At 39.0% G+C, this 25,662-nt stretch overlaps 1 protein-coding gene and 1 non-coding gene across 2 annotated transcripts in view; one reads left to right on the top strand and one right to left on the bottom strand.

Annotated features, from left to right (window-relative positions):
* Positions 1 to 25,662, top strand: part of Raskol (Ras GTPase-activating protein raskol) — a 219,734-nt gene that overhangs the window by 5,028 nt on the left and 189,044 nt on the right. The gene's annotated exons all lie outside the window — the stretch shown is intronic.
* LOC139107389 (U12 minor spliceosomal RNA) lies at positions 20,866 to 21,014 on the bottom strand. The gene has a single exon (XR_011546511.1). It is a non-coding gene; the product is annotated as a U12 minor spliceosomal RNA (small nuclear RNA).

The following is a 25,662-nucleotide window of genomic DNA, read 5'->3' as shown; positions in this document are numbered from 1 at the left end:
CGAAATGCACTTCAATCGGTCTGCAGTAAATATTTAAAGATTCAACTGGCAGCGCTAAGACTAAAGATAATCGGACATTTTATCTATTTGCAGATGCAATTCGAAAAAATTATAATAAAGTATAACGTAAATCAAATCTATTGGCTCTGTTATATTTTAGCAACAAAATTTTTTCATTTAAAATTATGATTTTTAATTTAACGCCATCTTTTTTATTTTTTTATTTTTTTTATAAGATATTAAAAATGTTCATTATTCAACATTTATTATCAAAGAAATAATTTAATTACGTTAAAAATCACTTTCTTTTACGTAAAACTTTAAGTGCAAATATTATTCGATGAACAAAAGTAATCGGTGTGCTAAAGGATTTTATGCAAAAATCTTCGATGATGTTGACAGACTTCGCAAAAATTGTCTCTTCTCGGGAAGGACTTTCAAAGTCGTGGTTTAATTATTCGTCTTGTATACTTAGTGGAGAGGATGGAATCGAGCCAACGTTACCGCTGACAGTGATGAGGTCGTGAAAACTTTTAGCAGACGTAGATTTACGGTTATTACCGGAGTACATTTCCGACATTTTCAAACAATTCTTTTCTCGGCCGAAGTATGAGCGGCGCATGTTTCACTACGATAAAAATCATCATTAATATATCGTATATTACTGTTGAATTATTAAATATGCGGGTAGATCGTTAAATGCCAACACGGGATGCCAGATGATATTTATTAACGTAATCCGCTAAGAATATCAATCCGCGAGATTGTGTTCCCGCAACCGCGTATCGTATCGGTCTTGAAGCAGAAATAAATTTCGAGATATTCAAGTTTCCGTTTATTCAGTCTACTACGAAGCAGACCCAGTCTTTTCGGCAAGGAGTACATAAAATCATCGATAAGTTATGGACTCGCTTTTATTGACGTTGCCTCATAAATTCGTAGCGGCCACGGTAAAGTTACTCACGCGAAAGCTATAATCGGCAAACTGACTGAAGGGACATTTCGCGTAGCTCGTCTTATTATTCAATACTTTCCAAAGTCTCGTACTCAGAAGTGGAAGTACATCGCTACCTCGATATCAAAATATGAATCGAAAGTAAATCCTTATTCATCTGGCAATTGGTTTAGACGCTTAATACCCGAGTTTAATTCTACGAGCTTCTCGCATTCGTTATTTACATAAAACGCTCGTTATCGCATTCGTTGAAAGCGTTGCATTGTTTCGCCAGTTAATAGCGCTTCAACGGCGCTGGTAAAACCTGTCAAATCCGATTTAATATGAAACAGAGTCGTGTCCAAGGTCTGGGTTAAACTCGGTAGTAAGAATATTTTTTATTGCATTTTGTTCGATTTGTTTTATCTACATGTACGTTCGCTACACTGATGTTAATCGCGACGTAACTTTCTCTACGAAATAAAACAAAAACAGTTACTGCGGTACGAACCTGGTTTTATATAAAAAATTAATTTACGCGCAACTCTAACGATTTTATTTTTGCGCGATAAAATAATTAACTTTCTTGCTTTCCACACCGATATACTTTTCAATATACATCTTTGATAAAAAAAACTATAATTAAACTATAAATGTATTGAATTTCACATGTGCTTATTGTCTGAGATATTTTACGAGAACAAACACATCTCTGACGGAGCAGTAGAATACATTGAGGACTTGATCGTCTAAGGATCATATGAGAGACATGTTCTAAAACACTCCGTTGATCGTTGCTTGGGAAACGCCGCTTCACATTCATCTCTATCTTCCATTAGGCTAACGATAGACGTATATATCTCTAATGCATCTCATCTTTCGGCGCGCACGTGTCTGACACGTCGTTTACACGGGAACGTTACACCGAGGCGTTTCAGTGATTTACGAGAACGCGTATGCAAATCGACAGCGACTCAGATACACGCGCGCGTTCACGCGCATACATCTAACGTGCGAGAGCTAAACAATTCACCGGTCCTGTTGTACCTGTGCATAAACACTATCGTTCCCGGCAGAGAGATAAACGCGAGAACACAAAGTGAATTCGTGATTCACTTAGCGAAAATAGAGCAAGGAAATGAAACCGAGTAATGGGATAATAGGAGAAAGTCTTGTAAAAAAAATCAGAGTTATCAGAAATGACTGCAGCAGCATCGAGATCTCGTTAACCTTTGCTCTTATTGTCGTTTCGCGATATATTCAAAGACAAATTTATATGTTATACTCAATAATACTTGTATGATTGGTTTATTGTTTATATATATTATATTAAAAATATTTTATTAATTTTTTTCTCATTTTATATATATATATATATTTTTTTTTTTTTTTTAATACGTCGACTTAAATTTTATATATTTTTTTAAAGACGACGCGATCATATTTCAAACGTCATATATGTACGTCAGAAATATAATTTATTATTTAATCGATTCGTTTTTCCTATTTTTCACGCGGAGTTTAAACTTGATCTTCCCTTTTCTCTCCGTCTATCGATATACAACTTACGTATCTTATACTCGTGATTCGTTCATCAAAACGTTCTCTCACTAGAGCTACGAGATGCTGTAAAAGGATATAGAGGGATAGAGATGAGATCGGTGGATTGATGAGACTGAGTTCGCGGTGGGATCGTGTTTCGCGGGAAAACGACGTCTGTAATCGGTCACGTTTCGTGCATTCGCTGGCGTAAAATCCAGTGTAAGTCTATACACACGTGCAGCATATGGAACTCGCTGAATTGTAATTCATCATTTAACGGAAGAAGAAAAAAATGTTAAGGCATCAATTTTAGTTCAATCAATCATTTAGAAAACAAAAAATAATATTTGTCACGTTCAACTTAAATGGTATAAAGAGCTTACAGGAAGAGATTACAGATTAATTAACAAATGTTCTTAGTGGGAAAAAAGTTAGAATTGAAACTTACGCGTATTACAATTTTTTTATTTTTTATTTTTGAAGACGGGAGAATAACATGAGTTATTGCGATTGGAAGATACCACGCGAAATTATTATAAGGAAAAAAACGTGGAAGTCGGTGGGTAAAAGACGAGGAAAATACTGTGCGTTCCAAACTCGAAGAAGGCGGCAATTTAATAATTGGTCACGTTTGGCGCATTTGCCACGCCAGGAAGAAGTTGGGTAAACGTTTAACACATACGTTCATACATGTACACGCACACTGCGCTCGTATACCGTAATCTCGCGACATCTTGGGCAAGTTGAGGTATTTTTTGAAATTCGCTAGTAAGACAGCACAATAGTAAAGGGCGAATGAGCGAGAGATAGAAGAGAAAGAGAGAGAGAGAGAGAGAAGTTTCACGTGGCACGTAGTGGCGATAATTATTCGAGTTTATTGCCTAATGAAGGCAGAGAATAGACCCGGCTAATAGCTACTTTGCATCATATGATACGGGAGACAGTACATAGGATACAGTATAGTGTAACGTTAAAGTTAATTAACAACTCAGGATACACGTGCGGAACATGGCGACAAGAAGTTAATTGAACATCCCACGTTTGACGAACCGTCACGATTAAATTGATCGGTATATTGGCTGCTGTATATTGAAGAGATTGATTCTCTTGAAATTTCTAAACACCAACGATTTGGCAAATAGATCGTCTGCAGAATTGATTGACTGCTCGTGAACGATTACGCGTTAATTTATCTTTCATACAAACTTTGAATGTTCGTCCAAATAATAAGTATTTTGTTGTCACAATTTTTTTTTCGTAACCATTGCAATTAAAAATAAATTTAACAAAATTTTAGCTTGTTACGATCCACGCGTATTGCATAATTTCATTTCTAAGCGGAACAGAATGCAATATTTATCAGCACGCTGCATTGTGGTATGTTTAATGTAGCATCAGTATGTTACCGCGATATCCACGTACCAACAGAATTCAATATGTTCGAATTTTGTTCGATCATAAATCAAATTTTTCCCCTCTATCTTTGTCGCGTATCACGTGCAGTTGAAAAATAATACCTTTAAATTTTCACAATTTAAAGAAGAGCTATTACGTTTAATTAATCATTTGCGATTTTGCATTTCTAATATTACCGCTTATTTGTAATTCATAAGTCAATTTGATTATGATGTAATAAATTACTTTTAAATTTACATACATTAATACCTAGAAGGAATGTAATTAAAAATGTCAAGGCTAGTAGACCTAGAAAAAAAAAAAAAAAAAAAGAAATTGCATCGCAAAGATCTTTTGAATTGCCTTCATAATGCAGCGCAATCTCTGTAATTTCACGATAATAATGTAAACAATGTGACCGCCTTCGCCTTCGCCTCCGCCACCTTTCTTTTTAATCGCACTCTGCATCTTTTCGCGCCACTGCACGCCTTATATTTTTAATGTCCCGTTTAATCTCCCACGTATCCGCCTCTGTCTTTATATTCCAGTATCCCTAGTCATCCCATCGTGATTTATCTGCTAGTCCTTTATGATCCATCCGCTTTTGCGCGGGCATGCTCGCGGTACCTCCAGATATAAACTCGTCTTATAATCGCCTATAAAACCGCCGGTCGCGCTATTACGGGGCCGCTAGACCGTTTCACTTAAAGTCATTTCCCTTTTCTGTTACGTCAATCATTTTTCTATCTCGGTTCTCTTTTTACACGGCACTGTCGCTCAACCGATCGTACCGGATTCCCGTTCGTTTAACTTTCCCACCGTCAGTTTTTATGCCACGGCGAAGTGTCAGGTGCGATACAGCTTCGACAGAACGCGATTCGTGAAAGTTTGCGCAAAGTCACCGTCAAGCTCGGCTCTCGGGTCTCTCGGAGAGAGAAATTGGAACTTCGGTGCATCCCGCACGTATCGTGTACTTCATTTACGTGTCGGTTAAGCGACGAACGTTTACGGGAACGTGCTGGAGTAAGTTTATTTCGCGTATACGTTAACTCACGTGCTGCGCGTCCGTGATTTTTATTACCAGAAAAAAAAAAAAAAAAAAAAAATTTGTCACATCGAGATAAGGACCATCTGTTGTGCCAGAAATTCTGATAGCTTCAATTGAAACGATAATTTACATTTCGCTGTCATAGCCACAGCCGCGATAACAACTGTGCCCCTATTTCGAATGTCAATTACATTTGTATGTACGACGACCACTTGACAGCGAATAAGCTGTAAGCTCGTGTCACAAAACAGTCTTTAAAGTGTTTGTTCTCAAAACTAAACGTTCTCGATAGTACATCGATGTACTCAATATACGTATTTTTTTGCGAATTTTATTTAAACTTTTCTCACCTTTTTTTTTCTTACTTTTAATTATGCTCGTTTGTGGATTACAATTTCAAATAGCGTAATAGGAAATAGATTACGATAATTTTCTAATTTACTTTTCGATGTTGTCACTTTCTCTTAGCTACACATTGTAAATTAGTCTTATATTTAACTTCACAACTGAGAGGGGCTTGGTTTTGTTCGTTGCTATTCGGAATATTCCGTATTTCAAGTATACACGGACAGATAACGGACGCACACTGAGAAACGCATACACGTCATCCATACAAATTTGCGCGTAACTGGTTTTCGGTTTTCTCCGCGGGGGAGATCGCCAACGTCCCAGATCGTCTGGCGCGTAAATGTCAATTGTTGCGTACGCTTCTCGGAATATTAACACGGTCACGAAAGAATACACGTAACGGATATACCCGCGGCGGATTCGACAGGGGAAAAAAAAAAGAAAAAAAAAGAAAAACAAACAAACACAACGCCCCGATTGATTAGCATGTCGCGCTAGCAGTTTTACAGTTTGTTTTGTCTCGATGTGTGATTCAGCACGCGCGTACGTACACGCGTTTCTCGAGGAGGCCGAACCAAAGGAATTATTAGCGCTATAAAGTCAAAGCGTGCACCACGATTCGATTGAGTTTGTGTGCGAGAGGAAACACGAAATTTATTACCTACAAATTATTATAGCGCCGCACCTTGACGTGTAATAAGACGTGATGCGACACCAACGCACTTTCCTCGGACTAATTAATAGATGTCGTGCGCTCAATCGACTGTAACTGATGGGAGACTAATTGATTATCACGCGAAACAATATGTTTGGTGGTCTTATTTTTTGCGCGGACTATAGTTGTTTCTTAAAAAAAAAAAAAAAATTTACACGAGTTTGATAATAAAAATATAAAAAATAAACGTTTATTGTTACATTTTTAAGTAAATTTTTATGTGTCGTATATTTAGACATTGCAGCATTATTTGCTGCACATTGCACGATGTACGGCTGGTTCTTGTTTCCATACGGATTGACCGTGTTATTATTAAATTATACCAAATGTCTGTGTATACTAAACCTGGGTTTATAACGTAATATGAAAATTATGCATCGAAGCGGACATATTTACTTTACACGGTAATGCTTGTTCATTGAATGCATCGAGCGTGTGATGGCACTTTGAGAACTCACCATATAATGACCCGTCTAATTTGGTTACCTTTGAGCCACGATACCTTTATCCATCTATTAATCGGAAGGGCAGGCTATCTATCTACTACTATAATTAGTATCTTTTGAAAGATTTTTTTTTTTAAATATAATTATAAACACCTTGTGTTAGATATCTTTCAAAAATAAAGATACATATCATTAAAAAATTATTTTTACTTTATTATTTTTAAAAATAGTTATTTAATTTTTGTAGAAATATATATCTTTTTTTATTTTGACCTAAGTGCAGAAATGTGCAGAAAATATCAGCATATTTTTTTCATAAAGATCGTTAAAACAGTAAATCGCGTGCGATTTATATCGTAAAGAACGAGGGGTCGAATTGCATTTAACAACATTCGCTAATTGACAAGCAAATTACAAGGTATTTAATATACAAACGTCGAGAGCATTACGCATTTCTCACATATAGCACAAAACCGCGTATGTTTAACTATTGCATTATGATGTAATATGGTCAGGTCAACTTGGTCTCACACTCAGTCGCATTAAAAAAAAAAAAAAAAAATATTACTCTGCAACTAAGTGCATAAATTTCATTTATAATTTTAATACAGTTTAAAAATATATATTTCTTTTCGAATCTCTCACAAACTCGGCTGTCAAAAAATTTCTTTTACTCGGTTTCTTTACTCATCGGCATTTATCACGGCCTTATTTACATTTCCTGGATTTTTTTGCGCTTTTGTTTATATAATCTCCGACGGTCTCTGTATCTTTTAAAGCTGTTGATGCTTTTTCACTTATGATCGAAATACAATTCTCGCTTCAATCTCTTCGTTATATAGCGTCGCTCAAGAGCTCCTATTTACCTCTCCGACTTCGGTGATGTCGCGAATAAAACCATTTCACGTTACCGCGTTACGTTTATCTTGAAAGGTAGCCAGATGCCGTTTAAACGATCTTAGCTCTACCGCGTATCTTCTTACCGAGTCAATTTATAACTTCTGCTGAATGGGGTATCGCGATGGACTTCCCCTCCGTGGAAAGGCATGGATGGACGTGAGGAATTCTTAGGAACTACGATCGCTTGGATAACGCCATTTTTTCATATCTCACTTTAACCGCGGTGCATTATTCGCCGTATACAATTGCCTTTCGGACATCATTACCGCTATCTATTTCGTAACGTCTTGCGCGATTGCGAGTGCCTGGTTTGCGACCAGGATTACGATTTATCTTTGGCTTGGCGCGTACGGTACGCCAACGTATCCCGTCGGTGTACATCGGAGCCAGGGAGATGTTGAAACGCGTATCTACTGCGTAATTGGTACCGTTGACGCGCAAGTGAATCTCCAAGGTTTATTACGACGAGCACGTATGTCCAGATGCAATAATGTGGGGGTGAAGACGAGGGGGATCGCTTAGTGTAATTCGAGAGAGAAGCACGTGTGTGGTGAACTATACCCACGTTTCTTCCTCCCACTCTAAATATTTACGAATATTCTTGCAAATGTTAATCTTTTCAATATTTACAAGCCGCGTGGTATCACGTCGCCTCTTCCCTCCATCTGTTTCACGTCGAGCCGTAAAAGAGATCGCGAGATTCGCTTACCGCGCGACGTTATCTTATCGAGTTATCCATCTCCTTTTCCTCGCCCTTTTTTTTTTCTGGCCCACTAAATTATCTCGCGCTACGATACCTCGGGGAAATTGCGGCAATAATAAAATTCTACTCGTGTGAAAAATTTTGATTTTATGACAATTATTTGAATATACATACCGAGTATAGGGATGCGTACGATAAGATCAATATGATTAATATTCGAATTGATAGACGTGTTGTTTAACTTTCGTTATTTTTCTTTCTCTCTTTGCAACGAACACGACGAAGATGATTGCCGCCTCATATTCTGGCACCGTTTTCACACTAAAATAGAATCGCGAAATGTGTGTTATTAATATAAAATTTAATTTAATTTCCCAGATATAAATGTGAATCCCAATGTAGGTCACACTTTTAACTCGCTTCCTTGTTTTATTTATTACGCACAAAGCGTAAAGATGCAAATCGCGCGATTTGATTTCATCTCGCAACGGGCGTCTTCCGGCGAATTCCGCGGGATACACGAAAACTAGTCGAGCGGATCTGATTATGCGTACAACACGCGCTCGGGTTCTATTCTTACCGCGATATTAACGACATCGAGAAGATCGCCCGACACGTCGTGATTTATGCCCGTTTCGTTTTTCGTCGTCTGCAGATCTCTCACGATTGCGTCTTTGCGCGTACGCGGTCCGCAGGGACAGTGCATATATAATATTCCGCGACCGCCGCTCGCCGGTGATTTCCGGGTGCATATACGATTCTCATCGCGTGGGTCTCCCTAACAAGCAGAATTTGTGGCCAGGAGATGCATCCAACCACCGAAGGTTGGCATCCGCGATGACGAAGGTCGGCGACCTTGTGGGAACTGACCATCTCCGGACCTACTTACGGAACAATGATAGTTCTTTGCTAATGAGCCGCTACCTCCTCGGCTGGCGACGGGCAATAATAAACAGTAGCGTCTTAATTGTCTTGTTTCGCCGTCTCGCTCCGACGCAGCTGTCGCAATCGTTCCACGCGCGATTCCTATTGCTGGGGATTCATAGATTACGTTATCTCGCATCCATATAATCGCACGTTTATCGCGCAGTTCTCACGGAGGGGTATTATTACCTGCCAATTTCCGCGTAATACGAGCGGAAGGATTAGGAAAACAAACGATTTCCGCGAGCCAGTTGCGCGCGGTTGCATGCTCCTCGCTTGCAGCTAGAAACCGAGCGGAAGTTATTTCGCGCTAATGTACTCGCGTGACACTCGCGGTCCCGGGTCGCCGATTTTCATTCGCGGATCTCTACGAGAGTGCAGCTTTCGTTATCCTTTGGCCCGTCGCAATTATCGCGCTCCCACGGACATTATCGACGATCTCGCCATTCAATCTCTGAGAAATAGCATTTCGGTCCAGGACCTCGTCGCCGGTAATAATAATCTTCGTCACACCTTTTTCGTGTCTGTCTATACCAATTTGTCAAAACGGGTGGCTTACATCGCTCGTAATAGCTTCTCACGAGATAAGTAGACGAGGACAGAATGCGGCGGCGTGCATAACCCGGTTCACGTGCGATCGGGGGAACTTCGCGAATCTATCGCATCTCTTTACAAATTGGGGACGCGGGCATGAGAAATGATGTTGCATCTGACAGGGACGAGAATAAATTCGTGATGGCAACGATTTAAAGCCTGCACACATCTCGCCTTCCAGACACTTCCTTTCGACATATTTTTGGTCCCGAAGTTGCGCCACTTATTTCTCAAATTAGACTGCCGTCTTTTTCATTCCTCCCTCTACCGGATTCTACGAGTCACGGGCGCGAAAACAGCGAGGCGCGTATGCTTGCGAATTTAAATTTTTCTAAATTAATAATATATATTGAGATTTTTAATATTTTTAAGCTATATTAAAGCTCGTTATAAAAGAATTATTAAGTTCAATAAATAACAATTTTTAATTAAAAAAAAAAAGAGAAAAGGATGCAGCACATGCGTTTCGTTCTAAAGTTGCGTATCCCGTTTAGAACGGTTCGTGTTTCAATATTGTTAAATTGATTAATTTTTAAGAGTGAAACGTGGGATACGAAAAGAAACGCCGATAATTGGCAGCAGGCACATATACCTTGATTAAAATTCCGTGAAATTTTCGAGGATTAATAGGATACTCATCAGAACCGTCCGCAGTGCGGCTTGGGTTCTGGTTTCAGGAAAAATAGAGCTCAATCCTATTAGAACTGCTTGTATTTAATCTAGGACTCCTGTTCGTTTTTCGTCCAATTCGCGAAGTGATCTGCGAAAAAAGAATCGTTCTCGAGAATCGGACTCGTAAAAATGAGATCTCTTTTCGGGAGTATGAAGAATTTGAGAAAAAAAAGCCAGGAGGAACGGTCTGACAATAAGCGAAGAAATATGACATTTGGCCGCAGTCGGCAATATCGACGCGAAATCGATGTTTTCACGTACGAAGGTTTTCCGATTTTCAATTACTGTATTTTTGATCGAGTTATTTTCTCGAAGTCTATTATAAGTTTGATATATTTCTAATGACACGTACAGCCACGTTTAATTGTTTAGTTACTTTAAATTGTTATAATTGAAAACTCTAATCATTCTTATCTTAAGACAGCAAAAGGGAAAAGGAGTAAAGGAGAAAACTTTCGAACCTTTTATCTGTTTTACGATGGGGATTTAAAGTTTCCATAAGAGATTCGATCGCCGGAAATGAGAAAATCGGGTTTCTCTGCACGAGCGTGATAAGAGAGTAACATGTACACAATGGCTTTTTATTGTGGTTTTCTTGCCTAACTATAAATATTGTAAAAAAGATTCAATTAACTTAAAATATTCACACGACACATCAACCCAGCGAGAAACAATCTTTGATATGATATGATATCGATATTACGATTTGATATTGATTTCTCTCACTTAAATTCACGTTTCATTGATATACGGTGAGCGACTCGGTAAATATCTCGCGCGCCGTGACTTTTTTATTTATACCCAGATAAGGGCGTGATAAAAAAAAATACCCTTCGATTTATCGCGAATCCGTACCTATGTGAATACGTCGCGATATTCGTCGATTAAATTATTCGATTATATTTTCCATAATTATCTTAAGAAAATTAATTTAATTAATTAATGACCGAATATAATGACGCGCGTGCATCGCGCGCTCCGTAATCTCTAGTACTTTATAATTTTTCATAAATTTTTGGCCCCTCATAAGTTTCGCGGTTTATTTTTTTTTTTTTTTTGTATAAATTAACTTTGTATGACAAGTTTATAGAAAAAAATTCTACGTTTGTTTCATCATTTTGATCATCAAGCCGTGATCTCGATAAAACGAAATGACGAGACTCTCTAACCGAAATTCCACGTCAATTAACGAGACGCATTGTACGTACCGACCAATTTCTCACTCACTGCTCGCCGCTCAATTGTCTCTCTTTTTGCACGTTGCGGGTGATTCGTCAATTCATCCGACGTACATTCCCGACGTGCTTCTTCATCATTCGTTTTGTATTCGCTTCTTTTACAGATTTTACCTGTTCTTGCAAACTTTTGTAATATCAAACTTGTGTAGTTTTTCTCGAAGAGAAGAGTACTAAATTATTAATATCGCTAACAAATAAAATAATTATCGTGACAAGCATGCAGATCTGTAATTATCAAAATTTATCTGCTAAGATTTTTTTATTTATTCATTCGTTCATCTAAAATTGTGGTAATTAATTTTTTTGGGAATGTCGCGTTCGCTGTTCGTTCGCAAAGTATATATCTATACTATCATATTAATCATATTAATTACTACAAAAATAACACATCGCCAACGAATGTCTGCGTTTGCTGTGTTCTCTCGCTAAGAGTATACATCTATACTAATACGAAGGTTATCAGTGTATCGCCGTGTAAAGTAAAAAATATCAATCGTTTTAGCTTATCGTACGAACTATTCTCATCAGCGCGATCGAGCGGTGCGGTCACGTTTTCCGAGATATCGGCTGCAGGTTCACAAAGTTCTTTCCATTTATTTCATACATCTTTGTCATCCGTGGCATATGACAGTGCAGGAATTTCATTTGACAAGGCCACGCGAGGGGGAACGTCGAGCACGTCAAAGAGATACCATCGTTGTTTCTATCCGCGCGTGGAAAGTGCCGCATGCCACGTGCTTCTATGCCCATGTCGAGCGATGTTGTGGACGCGTCGCGAAATTTTTCGCAAAACATGTATTTCTCTCGGGCCGCGCGCGTTTTGTTCGCCGCTGCACGCGCGGATTTTTTCGACCCCACGGAAAATCCGCATCGAAAGCGTGAGCCAATTCGAATCATTCGCTTACGGAATGTCAATAGATCGAAGAAATAAGTGCATTCCGCCGGTGGTTTAATAGAATATTTTTACATTCGAAAGGCAAGAAAGCTAAAAATGAACATCTGGAATAAAAGACGTACTATCGATATATGTAATCGCGGTCTGATATTAAGCAAAGAGAACGTGGACTCGCGTAATAATAGCAAACGTGATGTTAAATATAACCCGACGTTTATATTACTCTCGTATAATTTTAATTTACAATACTTAAGAACGTGTAGTAAGGCAAAAACAGCTCGCATGACGTTTCGTTATCAAAATGAAATATTAACGGTGCATACGATCGCGGAGAGGAAAAAAAAAAAAGAGTGAGAGAGAAAGAGGAGAGGAATTCTGCCGTCGCGTGTATTATGAAACGGCGGAGCTTTGTCAATCACAATGTGCGGGTGTAAATTTTTAATCGCTCACATGCGCGATATGAAATTTATTATTACCCTGTCTCGTACCTGCTACGCCAAATGTTTTACTATATTTCCGATATCGCCCACGGTGATTAATTTTAACAATGTGCGACTGCTTGTTGAACAGCACGTAGTGTCGATCGGCGAATGATGGCTCCGCGAAAAATGTCAACACTGTCAACGTTCCATACCGATCCAATTATTTATATTCGTGTCGCGAGGGTGCTTTGGTGGAAATTATTTAATTAGAATTAAATTAATCGTATCGATGTCCCATTTCATTTTCAGTAACTTGCACCGGTGCATCGTTACTGAGTAATATTGAGATTACGTAAATTTATTACAATGAGATAAAGAATATGTAATATAAAAGAAAAATGTTTCTTTCGTTTTCAAGGAATAACTTACTTTTATTTTTTTAAATAAAATTATTAGGTTTGTTCGTTTGAGAAATTTATATTTTTTTTTAATGATATATCTAATCGCACTAAAAAATCAGACAGACACAAATTAGCCTAATGAATAATGAAATGCAGTCCGCTTGTGCCTGAGATTTAATTTTTAACGCGAGCTTGTGTTGATGTATGTGGCTTCTTTTCGAGAGGAATGCCGTATAATTTCCGCTCACGTTTGTTGAGCACATCCCGCGTGCATAAATATGCGCACCGAGACATGCATAACGAGAACGAAAGAAAGAAAATATTATTCAATACACACCCAACATAATAAGCCCATTTCACGAATTGGAAACCGCGTGGGTAAAATGAAATAATTCAACAATTCGCGCGGCGCGTGAATTTTTGCACCGCGATAAAAATGCCCGGAATGCGTGAAATGCTTTACAATTTTCAGTTACGGGGAACGGGTCCATGCCACTGTCGAATAAAGTGAGAGAGAAAGAAAAAAAAAAAAGGGAAAGAAAAAGAAAGAAACAAAAATAATAAAAAACAAAGCGCGAGAATCCGTGCATCGCATTGACGTGGCGTGACGCTCAGCTGTCAGCGCGTATCGACGCGTGCAAAATATTCACACCAGCTCACGCAATGCTCTAAACGATTTTTCCCCTTTCCCCTCTTTCCCGCTCTCGTTTCTCCACAAAATTTCGAGCGATACGAGCCAAAACGGCGGGGCAGCTTTTAACGGTTTGTAGACGCAGGCATGCGAATACACGCGCGTACATTCGGTGGTGCGTGTCACCTATGCGTGTCACGCACGGCGAACACGCTTCCGGCACTTTGTGCCTGCAGTTACATCTACGTATCTACCCGCGACCGCCATCCGGTGCGGGCTTATAGTTAAACCGTAAGGCGTGCACGTCGCTTTTGTCTACCGGGAAAGTAATAAGTCTCGTCCCGTCATTAATGCTAGCGAAATAGTTGGACCGCACACTGCGCTTTCCTTTAATCATAGGAATCTGCGGGCGACGCTCACTGCAATGATCTATATCGCTGTCGTGTGAATACTGTTCTATAAAAATGTTTATCCTAAAACGCTTGAGCAGAGTAGAAGAATTCGTGTCTGCAGTGAGCATTAAATAAACCATGAAAAAAGGGAAAAACGTTAAAAATTAACATGTACCCTAGGCGGCAGAAGCAGGGGATGAGAGGAGAAAACGGGGAGAAATCAGTCTTCGGCAAACCGGCCGGCGCGGTATATACATGCGGTACATGTGAAAAACTCGACGCACACGACGCTAAAGTCACGTTTGCTAGCTGCCGTCGTCATATCTGCCTTTCAGCGTACATACTAAAAAAAGTTTTATGTTCCAATTGAGTGTTTGAATTAAGTTTCTTGACGGTGGGTATTAGTAGAATATAAAAAATATCGAGCGGAGAGAAAAGAGGAAGGCGAAACGTGACGCAGAGAACCAATTCAATTTTGCGTAGTACCATTCAATAACCGCGTACGTGCAAATGTGTCGATACGCGAAGCACTCTTGCCTAAATTCGTGCGGAAGTACGAGGTCCTGCTATTAATGCCGGGGCCGCGATGTTCACGCGAACGTTAATAATGGCTAGGAGAATGGCGAATGCCAGGGGAACGGCTTTAGTTTTCCTTGCGTACACCGAGGACAAAGGCGATACGCGACAAACCAGCTGGCGTTAACGCTTTTACCCTTATCGCAATGTCTTTCATGGAAGAATTGCCACAAAGGCAGAACGACGCGTTAAAATCATTAAAGGTGTTAACGTATAGGTGCTGTCGCTGTAATCACGGAGAAAGAAAGAGAAAGGGAGATAGAGGGCCTCCACTGAACTAGTTTTTTCTTTACCGATATGGAATAATAATAGGAAAATATAGAAAACGTGTTATTTTCTGCCAGCATGTTATCGTAAAATATCGAACGTTCTAAAATATATTCATGCATAAAGTATCAGTCTGCGTAAAAGTGTTTTTTTTTAATTATGACAGTTTTAATATAGAACAATGTAATACAATAGTTTTTTTGAAAGCCTTTAGATTTAGAATTTTTTTTTTTTTTCTTTTTAGGAATTTACACTGAGAGGGCAAATTGATATTTTAATAAAAAGGTACAAACGAGAAAAGTGAGTGGTAGAATACGCGTACTTTCCGGATACCGTTTGATCCTCCCTATTAATAAGAGGTTGCTGCTTCCATGGCGGTTCAGCCCTGACCCGAACAGAGGCAGCTACCGAGTGTTATTTCAGACTCGTACTCCTACTCATTACGGGCGGTATAAAGCATGCGGCCTCAAAAAACGGCACTCGATTAAAAAATGTGGTCATTACTATACCGGTAATGTTACCGTAACTATGCATTGATTACGCTTCTGAATTACGCCAGCCTCTTGTAACGATCAAAGGATATGTGGTACACTATTACGTTGTACGATACAATTCAGACGTGAAAATCATGAATAAGTAACGTGAGAAATCGTGACTGTAATAAAAGCGTGACATAATAAAAAATATATTAAAATGCCGATAATTAATGCTGTTAAAATTTTTTATTTAAAATTTTGGCGAACCTCGTTTCGGGAGAAAGAAAAAAAAATCTAATAACGATAGTACGTGTGAAAAACTGTTGGGAAAACGAAAAATATATCACGTGTTTATTTTCTGTGAAAACACGATATATTTGCAACGATGCAGTGGCCGGACGAGCCGTTCAGAAGCCAGCAATAATCGGGGTTGTATGCGCAAACATCCCTTAGGGATACTGTATTCACTTGCGCGGTGCAACATTTGTACATTTTGCCCGTCGACTTCGCCGTTTATCGCCCGGACTTCCAAAACGAGCAATCTCGCGCGCGCGTGTACGCAATTTACAAATTCTACGGGGCTCCTATCGCGCTGCGGAATATGTTTTACTACGCGAGTACGGGAATAGAGAGAACGGGGGATGAGACGGCCGCATGGGACTTTCGCCATGTTACCGCGGACGCGAATGAAAACGTGGGTGTCGCGAGCGCGCCATACGCAGGGGTAGTTATTTACACCGCGGGAACGTGACTATTGCGGTCCGTACACTACGATTAGGGGCGCGTGATAGAAACATCGGGACATGAAAGGGTTACTCCCGATATGTGGTATGTGTCCATTTGTCACGGTTAACGTCCGTCCGCTCGTCTGTCCGTTGGAGGGTCGAGAGCCTCACGTAATAGCGAGTTCATTCGAGGAATCCGCCAGATAAATCACTTTACCTATCGCGTCAAGGGAGATAACGCTCTTGAATTCCTGTCGAAAAATTAAACGCGTTATGAAACACGGTAATCCATCCCGTGGCTTAGCGGCGATTGCCAGTGATGGATTATTTTGGAATTTCAGCGATTTTTTTTATTTTTATTATTATTTTTCGCTTTTATCTCACGTTATCTTCTCGCTTTACGATCAATTCTCGCGGATAAATGTACATTTGTTTTGCACTTATTTTGCGGAGGTTGCGTCCACGTGCGTCTGTAAAGAGTTTGTACAATGAAATATTTTCATAATTAAATAAAACTTAGGGAGTTGTTAAGATATTTTATTATATTTTAGTAACGTAAATTTAAAGAAGAAAAAAGTAGCACATAGCGGGTTTTCCTGGGTTATCATCTTACATTCATCATATTCACGTGGACACAAAGTACAGCTACGCGTGTGTCACGCTACAGTAGCTGTCTGAATGCAAATTTGCGGCTGGCTTATTTATTACAGTCACTTTTATCCCGTTGGAATATTTAAAGTAGCTTTTAATATGATCCCATCGTAATAAAAGTTACCGCGCGGGTGTGCATTTCATAGAATATCAATATCACGATCGCATCTTTTAGATTCACGGTATTATACGTCACACGACGTAGAAGGACTTGACGTTGAATCGCGAATGCGTCAGTAAACGGGTACTTTCGTTTAAATTGCAAACTTTACGAGGCATAAAGATTACATTCTTTTTAAAATCGTGCGATTCTTTATTACTCGACACGTTAAGGAATATAGTATTTAAAGTTAACTCGCGGACATTTAATTGCTTATCGATAAAAATTCATTAAGTTAAATTTTGAAGAGTGCAATGGTAATTTATATATGTAGAAAGTTGTAAGTTTACATTTCTAAATACATTTAAATTGCCTGGCGTTTACACATGTTCCGCTCTTTTCGCTTTCGCGAGGACATCACGCGGGGATGCGTTTATTCAATTCACATGAGCGCGCGTGTTTGATGACTCTTTCGCATGCCAACGCGAACGATTTCCCTCTGTCTCGATCGGCAAGCCTAATTGCTCGTTTTCGCAAACGATTTCTAAATGATAGTCTTTACGTCGGAGTACCGCCGAACATGCATTAATGTAATGCATATAAATATTTTTGCGGAAAAAAAAAAAAATGTTAACAATCTGCTTAGAAAAGAATAAGCCGAAAGATAATTTTGTACGCATACATCTCTCTACATAATTTGCTACGAAACAAGTTTGCAAGTGATGTCATAGTGTTCATACATCGCCGTTCCGCAATTTTGTGTCGTTGACCCGTTATTACCAAGAAAGAAACGGCTTTCTTCAAACATTATTTAAGGTTGAAGTACGATGTACTTTCCTGATAAAATTCTTTGCGAATATCTTACGATTTATCTTGCACTTCTTGTTTTCCGAATCTGCTAAATTTGCGCTCGTGTGTAGACCCGGTCGCGTACGTAATTTATGCACGCGCATGAGTGAGAAATACGGTAAACCGTATACAGAGGTGGTAACTGCAAGTGGACTGCAATTACGGTTGCTGTACTCGCGCACTTTGGAAACCCCGGCGGCGGAAAAACCGCCTGCCGGCGAGATTGTTTGGGTGAGATCGTCGCGGGTTAATCGGACTCTACCTCGAAAACCGGCATGTCCTCGAAATTTCCGAGGCGTTCATGCTCCGCGTGTGTCCTACGCATACCGCGAGCGAATTTCGCGAACTTTCGGTGCGTCAGGGAAACCAGTTCTCGCGTCATCAAGACGAGCGTTTTGTACGCTTCGCTTTAATCTGCTCGCGCATATTGATATACGACCGTGCCATTTTTAAACCGCCACTATAGCCTACGGTCATTTATAATACAGTACGTTATTTTCCTGCGGTTTTTATACTTTTTTTTGTTATATCAATTATATTATTATAATATTACGAAAACAAATAAATATCGATTTGAAGCATTATTTTTAATCGGCGATCTTTGCAAATCTTGAAACGTAGGCTGGCAAACAGCGTTTATCCCTTTTGACAAACCGGTCCATCTACTTAATGATATTCTACGCATTCCAGGTTTGGTGTAAACTTAATAAGCGGATATAGCTGTTGTCTTGTGAGCGATCTATTATGTCGTGTTACTCCACTACATTCCATTCAACAATTTAATAACCGGCTCGTTGTATTCGGGACACAAACTCGTTACACGTTACAAAAGCCAAGTTTCCCGCCTATGCGATGGCCCCTGTGTGACCCTTGATACGAACCCCCTCCGGATTTTCGAGGGATGATAGCGCAAATGATCGCTAACGCCACGTTGTCCGCATTGCGATAGCGTGCGGCCGACCGTCCGGGTTGCTTGCGAGAAGATCGGGATCGCGCGCGTATGTGGATCATGTCCGTTATCGATCGCGTCGGATGCCGGCCAAAATAGACTGTCGTAAATCGCAGGCACGGGGCATCGATCGCATTGTTATGGTACGAAGGGTGGTATTCCTCTGTCGATCGATAAAAGTAAAGTGTATGCGCGTATATTTCCACACATTTTTTTTGTTACTTTTAGTTCCCGATAAGTGAACTTCCCACCCCGTCAATTTTTTATCCACGAAAAATTATTATGCCTTTAAAGTTATACGAGAGATTATTCCTTTGCGCGTCAACTAACATTTTAGCGGTTTTCTATACACATTTTCCGATTTAGAACGTTATTTCGTTATATTTTTATTTTCTACCATCAGACATTTTTAATAAAGTAGAAATAAATAGGTTATGTTAATAGCGAAGTTAAACTTTCTTTGTGAGAATTTTTTCAACAAATATACGTCTTTGACCTGAAATAATAAGAGTTATGAATAGTATGCGCGATGTGTAGGAAGCGATATGTAAAAGAACGAATCAACATACACGCGTCTGTACATAGATTGCAATCAATTTCAATAGGGAATCGCAAATCGGGTGGAATTTAAAAATATTTTAAATAATATAATTGAAATCGTTGCAAATTCAATGTTATACGGAAACGTGAAATCCATCGATTGAATCAGTCATTATAACAGAACGATCTAATTTCTTTGATACGGCTGCGATAAATATGTCATTAATACGCCGTGTCCAGTTCTATAAAGCCCTTTTTTGATCTGTATAGAGGTATGAAAAGCGGAGAGAAAATTGAATGTGATGAAAAAAAAAATAGAAAAGAGCGTTCAGAATGCGCAGCATGGCATTCCAGTCGTTGCTCAAGTGAGAGCGAAGTCTCGATGGAGATTCACGTCTGGCCTCTTCACGAGCGGATTTTCAAGGAGCGCATACACATGCGGGCGCGTGCACGCAGGCGTGCGTAATGGAGCTTACGTTACGAAGCTTTTGCGTTTATAATGCGTTCTCCGCTCGGAAAATGCCGGGCAAAGTGCCGTACACGTCGCCGAGATAAAAGCACAATTCGACACACGCGAGGTGTGTGTGTATGCACGCATGCGTGCGTTACAAATGTATGCTATAATATCGATATCTTCAAACAAGACTGACGTCGTTCTGCATTTCATAGTTTGAAATAACAAACGTACGTGCTTTTTGTACGTTTATGAGACATTTAATTATTTAACTATTTTTATTTACAAATGAATGAGTTATTTTTACATTTTTATTAGAAAACGATTAGGTATGTTATTACATTACGTCACACGTTTGCAACTGCAAGGTGAAGCTTTATAGCACGCAGCGGGAATTAATATAGCATTCGTTTTACTCGGGAAAATTTTTTCACGTGTCGGAATAAAATTTTTATTTTTTTATTTTCGTTTATTATTTTAGATGCCGGAATCGGCACGTTCGAGGAAATTAATTTTCATAGAATTCTATGAAGTAGGAAACTATTCGCGAGGATGTTTTGTTAACACTAGCGGGACGCGTCCGGTCGTGAATGGTGTATGAATCACGACGAGATATACACACGGAATTCGAAGCACGGAAATTATCGTTCGGAGTATTACGAAAGACTTATGTCAGGCGGTAAAAATAGACGTAGATGCGTTGGCAGAGAAAGGTGATTTCTATAAATCAAGATTGCATTTTAAATCGATGAAATAATTGAGCATCATACGTGTTAATACGATGAGCAAGAGACTTTTATTATGTACTAAAAATTCTTCTGGAATTGCTTATTACGAAAATGCGGTAAAACAAAGTTTTTTTAATTATCAAAATTAAGTTATAAAATTGAAACAACTAATAATTTGTTTAACGTAAAAAGTAATAATAAAGTACAAATAGAGGCAAACTTATTATAATCCGTTGAATATTTCCTATTGTACAAGTAATAAAAAAAAATTTTACATTAGATTTTTATTTTTAATAGTATCACGTCGTTTAAAAAAATTATTTAAAACAAAAATTTTTATATTATGTTACGAGGTAAGATCGCTTCACCTAGCCGCGTGAAAAAGTAGTTCACACAGCCATGGGACGACCTGAGCCTCTTCAAAAATTGTTTCGCTTAATGCAGCATAGCTAAGCGTTACCAAAGCTCTATATTTTCCTTACTCATTAGTTTAAGGCACGAGTTGTCGATCTCGCAGCCACGTACTTATACTTACCAAATCGTTTTTTTCTCACGAGAGAGGACTATATTAAGTTTGCCATCTATTGAGTATAGAACGTACTATAGCACTGAATTCGTGCTTGTTTAATGTTATAAATATTTGCATTTTTTTGGCAATTTTTGTTACAAAAGGATTAATATTGAATTAATTAATAAAAAAGAAAATGAGTTCTTATTTAAATGTATTTATCGATATTTTTATATTTTAGTTATCACCAAATAATATTTTATTAACAATTTTTTTTTAAGATTAGAAACTTGTAAACTAAACAATTTATCCAAGTTAGTAAAACCATTAAAATTTTTTTTTTTTTAATAAGGAAAAAAATTGTGTTTAAAAATGTCGAAGCTGCTAAGCGCATTCTAATACTTTCATTATGTCATAATAAACCTTATAATGATATTAGACTCATTATGCGCGACGCTTATTAAAACTGTGCACTTTGACCAAGTAAGTTCCGTTTGAATATTCCAGCCAGTAACTTTGCCACGGCTTATATCCTTATCAATTTGCTACGGTAACGAATTGATTTTAACCGTTCGTTGGATGGAGCGGTATAATAAAGGCTGCTTATCGAAGCGGCGATAATGAAACGCTCAAAGACGTTTTAAATCTCCCTCTTTCTTCGCTATGTTCATCCTGCCATTTATTAAATTGCATTGAGAAAATAAAAGTAATACGTCGCTCGCGAAATATACGATCGACGCATCCCGTATGGATCGATGATCGATGAATTAGTTCAATCATTTCGGATAGATATCTCGTATGATTTATGCGGAAACTTAGTTGTAGTCAAGAAAGCTAACGTTGATGTGTCAGGGCAATAGGAAATGACACGAGACGAGAAGTGCTTCTACTGAGCTTACGTGCACGCAACTCGACTTCGTCGTCTAATGCACAGATGTCAGAGAGAAACGCTCAGCAACCCTAAATAACGAGGGACGTAATTTGTCGTCGCGTGCAAAATTAAAACGTCCCTTCCGCTCCTTTGGCCCGTCCTTTTCGCCGTTGATATTGTTACTACGTGAAGAAAGACTCAGCATACCAACTATCTCGTTACGAGTCTCGTTTACGAATTAACACAAATGTTGAAGATGCGAGAGAAATGATTAATTTGTGGAAAAAAAAAAAAAAATGTTTCTTGCAAAAGTTCTATTCTTTATTATTTCGATATTAAAACGTATGTAATTATTTGATGTATTAATAAATTAAATTTAGTTGAAGTATAAATATTAAAATTTTTTAATCATTGCCTCGGTTATATTTGTATTTTATTTTACGTTTAATGTCTATTTCTCTGCGAATAATATATTAATTTTTCAATTATAATTTATCGTGTTGAATAAATGAAAATTCAACAATGCAATCGCGTTATCGTTATTGCGGCATTATGATTTAGGGGCTGAGTGTCACGTGTGTGTCGAGGGTGGTTCCGTAGCTTTTCGCGTACGCTGCATACAGAAAAAGAGGGTAGTTAGTAGACGTATCCTGGTAACGCGCGTGGGTGCAGAATGAACCCCATGCAGAATCGGGTGTACGCGTGGACATGGGGCGACACGAGTCTGGAAACGAAAACGGGCGCGGAGCGAGCGCGTTGTAACTCTCAAGGGGATTGATTTGGTCCAGGTCGGAAAAGAGGAGGGGAGAGGGGAGCGGACGATATCGATTGCCCAGCATCCACGCGGATCTGTAGGGGAATACAAAAAGGGAGCCTTTACGATCGAACTTCATCTTCAAGCTGATTCTCGTAGATCTCTCCTTTCTTCTCCTTTCTTATATTCCGTGCCATTCTCTTGTCGGTGATATTGAAAGCGTCCGTACGTTCGTATGTACGTACTTTCCATTGCGGAAGACACTTCCGTCGGGTAAGTCCGATTAAATCGTCTTTTCATCAAAATATTTCATTTCGTTCTACTTCTCATAGAACCGCGCGCGAACGGTAGATCCGTCATTCACAAACTTTCAGAGACGGGTAACTTCTCGTGCTGAGATAGTTACACTCTCTCCCCCGAGATTTCTTGGGAAAAGTTGCTCGTCCGGAACGTGACGCTTTACAAATTTAAACGAATCTGAAAATTTTGATAGGCCGTTCGTTTGTTCGTGACTGTCTAAATTCGCTGTTTTTGCCAATGTTAAAGAAGCGTTCGATTCAGGAATCGCTGAAACATTCATCGGTTGTCGGAGAACATTAAGTTTGTAGAACGCAGAACGTAGGGCGCTTTCCATTAACTGAACTACCTCGTGTAATCTCCCATTAGCCTTCGGCCATGTGCGAACATAATCCCAACCGAAATGCGCGAGTATTTTACATTAAGCGGAAATTAGTTTATTCTGCTCATTTTGTTAATCGACGTTCGTCTAATTATGTAATGAACGATTGAGCGATCGCTCGTGCGAAGATACTTTGCGAAATAACTGTACGGGCGATCGCCGCGCGTGTTTTGTAATCGCAGTTTCGTCGAGAAACTTGGCCGAAACTAATCTTGAGAATTAATAATTAATTAAATAAATCTTGAGTTTTATGTAATTTTAGTTTTACAGTTTAACATGTTCGTAAGATTTTAATCTTTTTTCTTTATTTTTTTTATTTTTAATTTTTCCACGAAAGCTTTGACGAGAAGCTGTCTATGCTTGTCAAACTTCTTAACTTACTACCGTTTCTATCGTTGCGAGTTTCACTCTACAGTTCGAAGGACTTCTTGGGTTTGGATTAAGCGGGTGGAAACTGCACTGTAGTTTGTATCGGATTTACATTCTGCCGGGATAATGGCCGTCGAAGTTTCGCCGAAGAGCGATATAGAACCTTAAGACAATAGATAAGACTAAACTTTCCAGAATAATTATTATCCTTCTACTTGAACATGTTGATAGATTTCTCTGATTTTCTAGGACAACAATCGAGACAAAGGAACGATATCAATTTTTGAATTGTTAACATGCCGGTGTAAATGCTGAATTAATTAGTATTCGTTTTTAAACACGTATCTGCTTTTAGTACAGCAGTTTACAATTGCAAATATTTCCGATTGTGGGTATTATTGGCCTCTAAACGCAGCGCTGTGAGAGCCGCCGATAAGGTTTCCCCGAGTGTTAATTACGTTCCCGTCAAACGCATCGCGTCTATCCCGTGCGGGCACACATCCTATCTCTCGGGACCTTTAGCCGTCGCAATTACGTTAGAACCACTCGATATTCCAACCCGCATAGCAACGATTCTCTATCTCGACTATTTTCTCTTTCTCTCCTTCTCTCTGTTGCGTCTTCTTTCATTTTCATTTTTTTTTTTCTTTCTACATCTCTGTCTTTTCTTTATTCGTTTCCCCGTTTTCCCCTCTCGTCACACTATTTCGCAACGTCGTTTTCGATTAACATAAAGCACATTGCCTTCCAGTTTTCTAATTCGATAACAAAGCGCGCGAACGCGATAGAGAACCTCCGTGGCTCGTGGAACCTAGGGATTGCTCGAATCGATATGGTCACGAGGCGCGTTCGCTCGATAGACGAAAATCGACTTGGAATAATCGGGCATGATGCGCCGGTACGCAGTTTCACGAACAATGGAATGGGATTATGCTTAGGATGAGGGGCTGGTCGTGTGTGGTTAGCCGCGGAGTCTGACGATGAATATTACGCGGCTGAATGGAAGGGCGCCGGTGAGAGAAATTGCGAGTTTTACATGCTAATTTATTCCCGTCGTTTTTCACACCGCAACGCGTTGCACGAAAAACGTGGACTATGGCTCGAAGCAATTGTAATCGCGTTATTATCGAGTCTGGGTGGAAAATCCACGAGGTGCTACCGCGCGATTTTATGAGATCAATGCCTCATCTCTACTTTATGTTCTCTACGCATTAACGCGAGAGCGATTGTAACTTTAAAAAAAAAAAAAAAAAAGAAGTCTTTGGAGCTATTATCGTTTTAATAATATTTTTAATATAATTTTATTGCCGCGATGCAATATAGTTCCCGATCGAAATATTCCGTCATGAAAATGCAGGTAAATATTCAAATTTTATGGCAGCGTTTACACAGGCGCATCCCGTATGCATAATACTAAGCCGCAGTGTATATATTTCCGGAGAGAAACGACTTTCGGTGGTATAAATTTTATTCGATACGAAAATTCAATCCGCCGAACTACCAGCGCGGCACGTTCAACACCGAAAGAAACGCTGTCCGCAAGGAGTTCGTAATTCTCCATGCAAATCCGCATCGTAGAAAGCGCGACCACCTTTTCCCCTCTCATGGTTTTAGTCATATCGGCGCGATTCGTTTCTTCCGCTTAAGAAATACTTTCCGTGATCACGTTACCATCCACGAGAATTATCACGAAAGTAAATTATTTCCGCAGTTTGGCCGTTTTCTCAATTTATTTCTTTTAGAAAGAATACGTAAAGGACGATTTTTTACTTGAATGTTTTTTACGAGCTCGACACGACTCAAAAAAAATATTCTTTTATCTAGAAACATTTTTTATTTATTTATTATTAGACCTACGTTTAATTTAAATATAAATTAACACTCCATTTGGATTTATGATTACATTAAATTTCTTTATGATTCTTAGACCTGATTGTGATTAACTTATATTGGAACTTACGTCGAA

This window comes from Cardiocondyla obscurior, linkage group LG12 (genome assembly GCF_019399895.1).
Source record: "Cardiocondyla obscurior isolate alpha-2009 linkage group LG12, Cobs3.1, whole genome shotgun sequence".
NCBI lineage: Eukaryota > Metazoa > Arthropoda > Insecta > Hymenoptera > Formicidae > Cardiocondyla > Cardiocondyla obscurior.
This window is presented reverse-complemented; position numbering and strand designations above follow the sequence as displayed.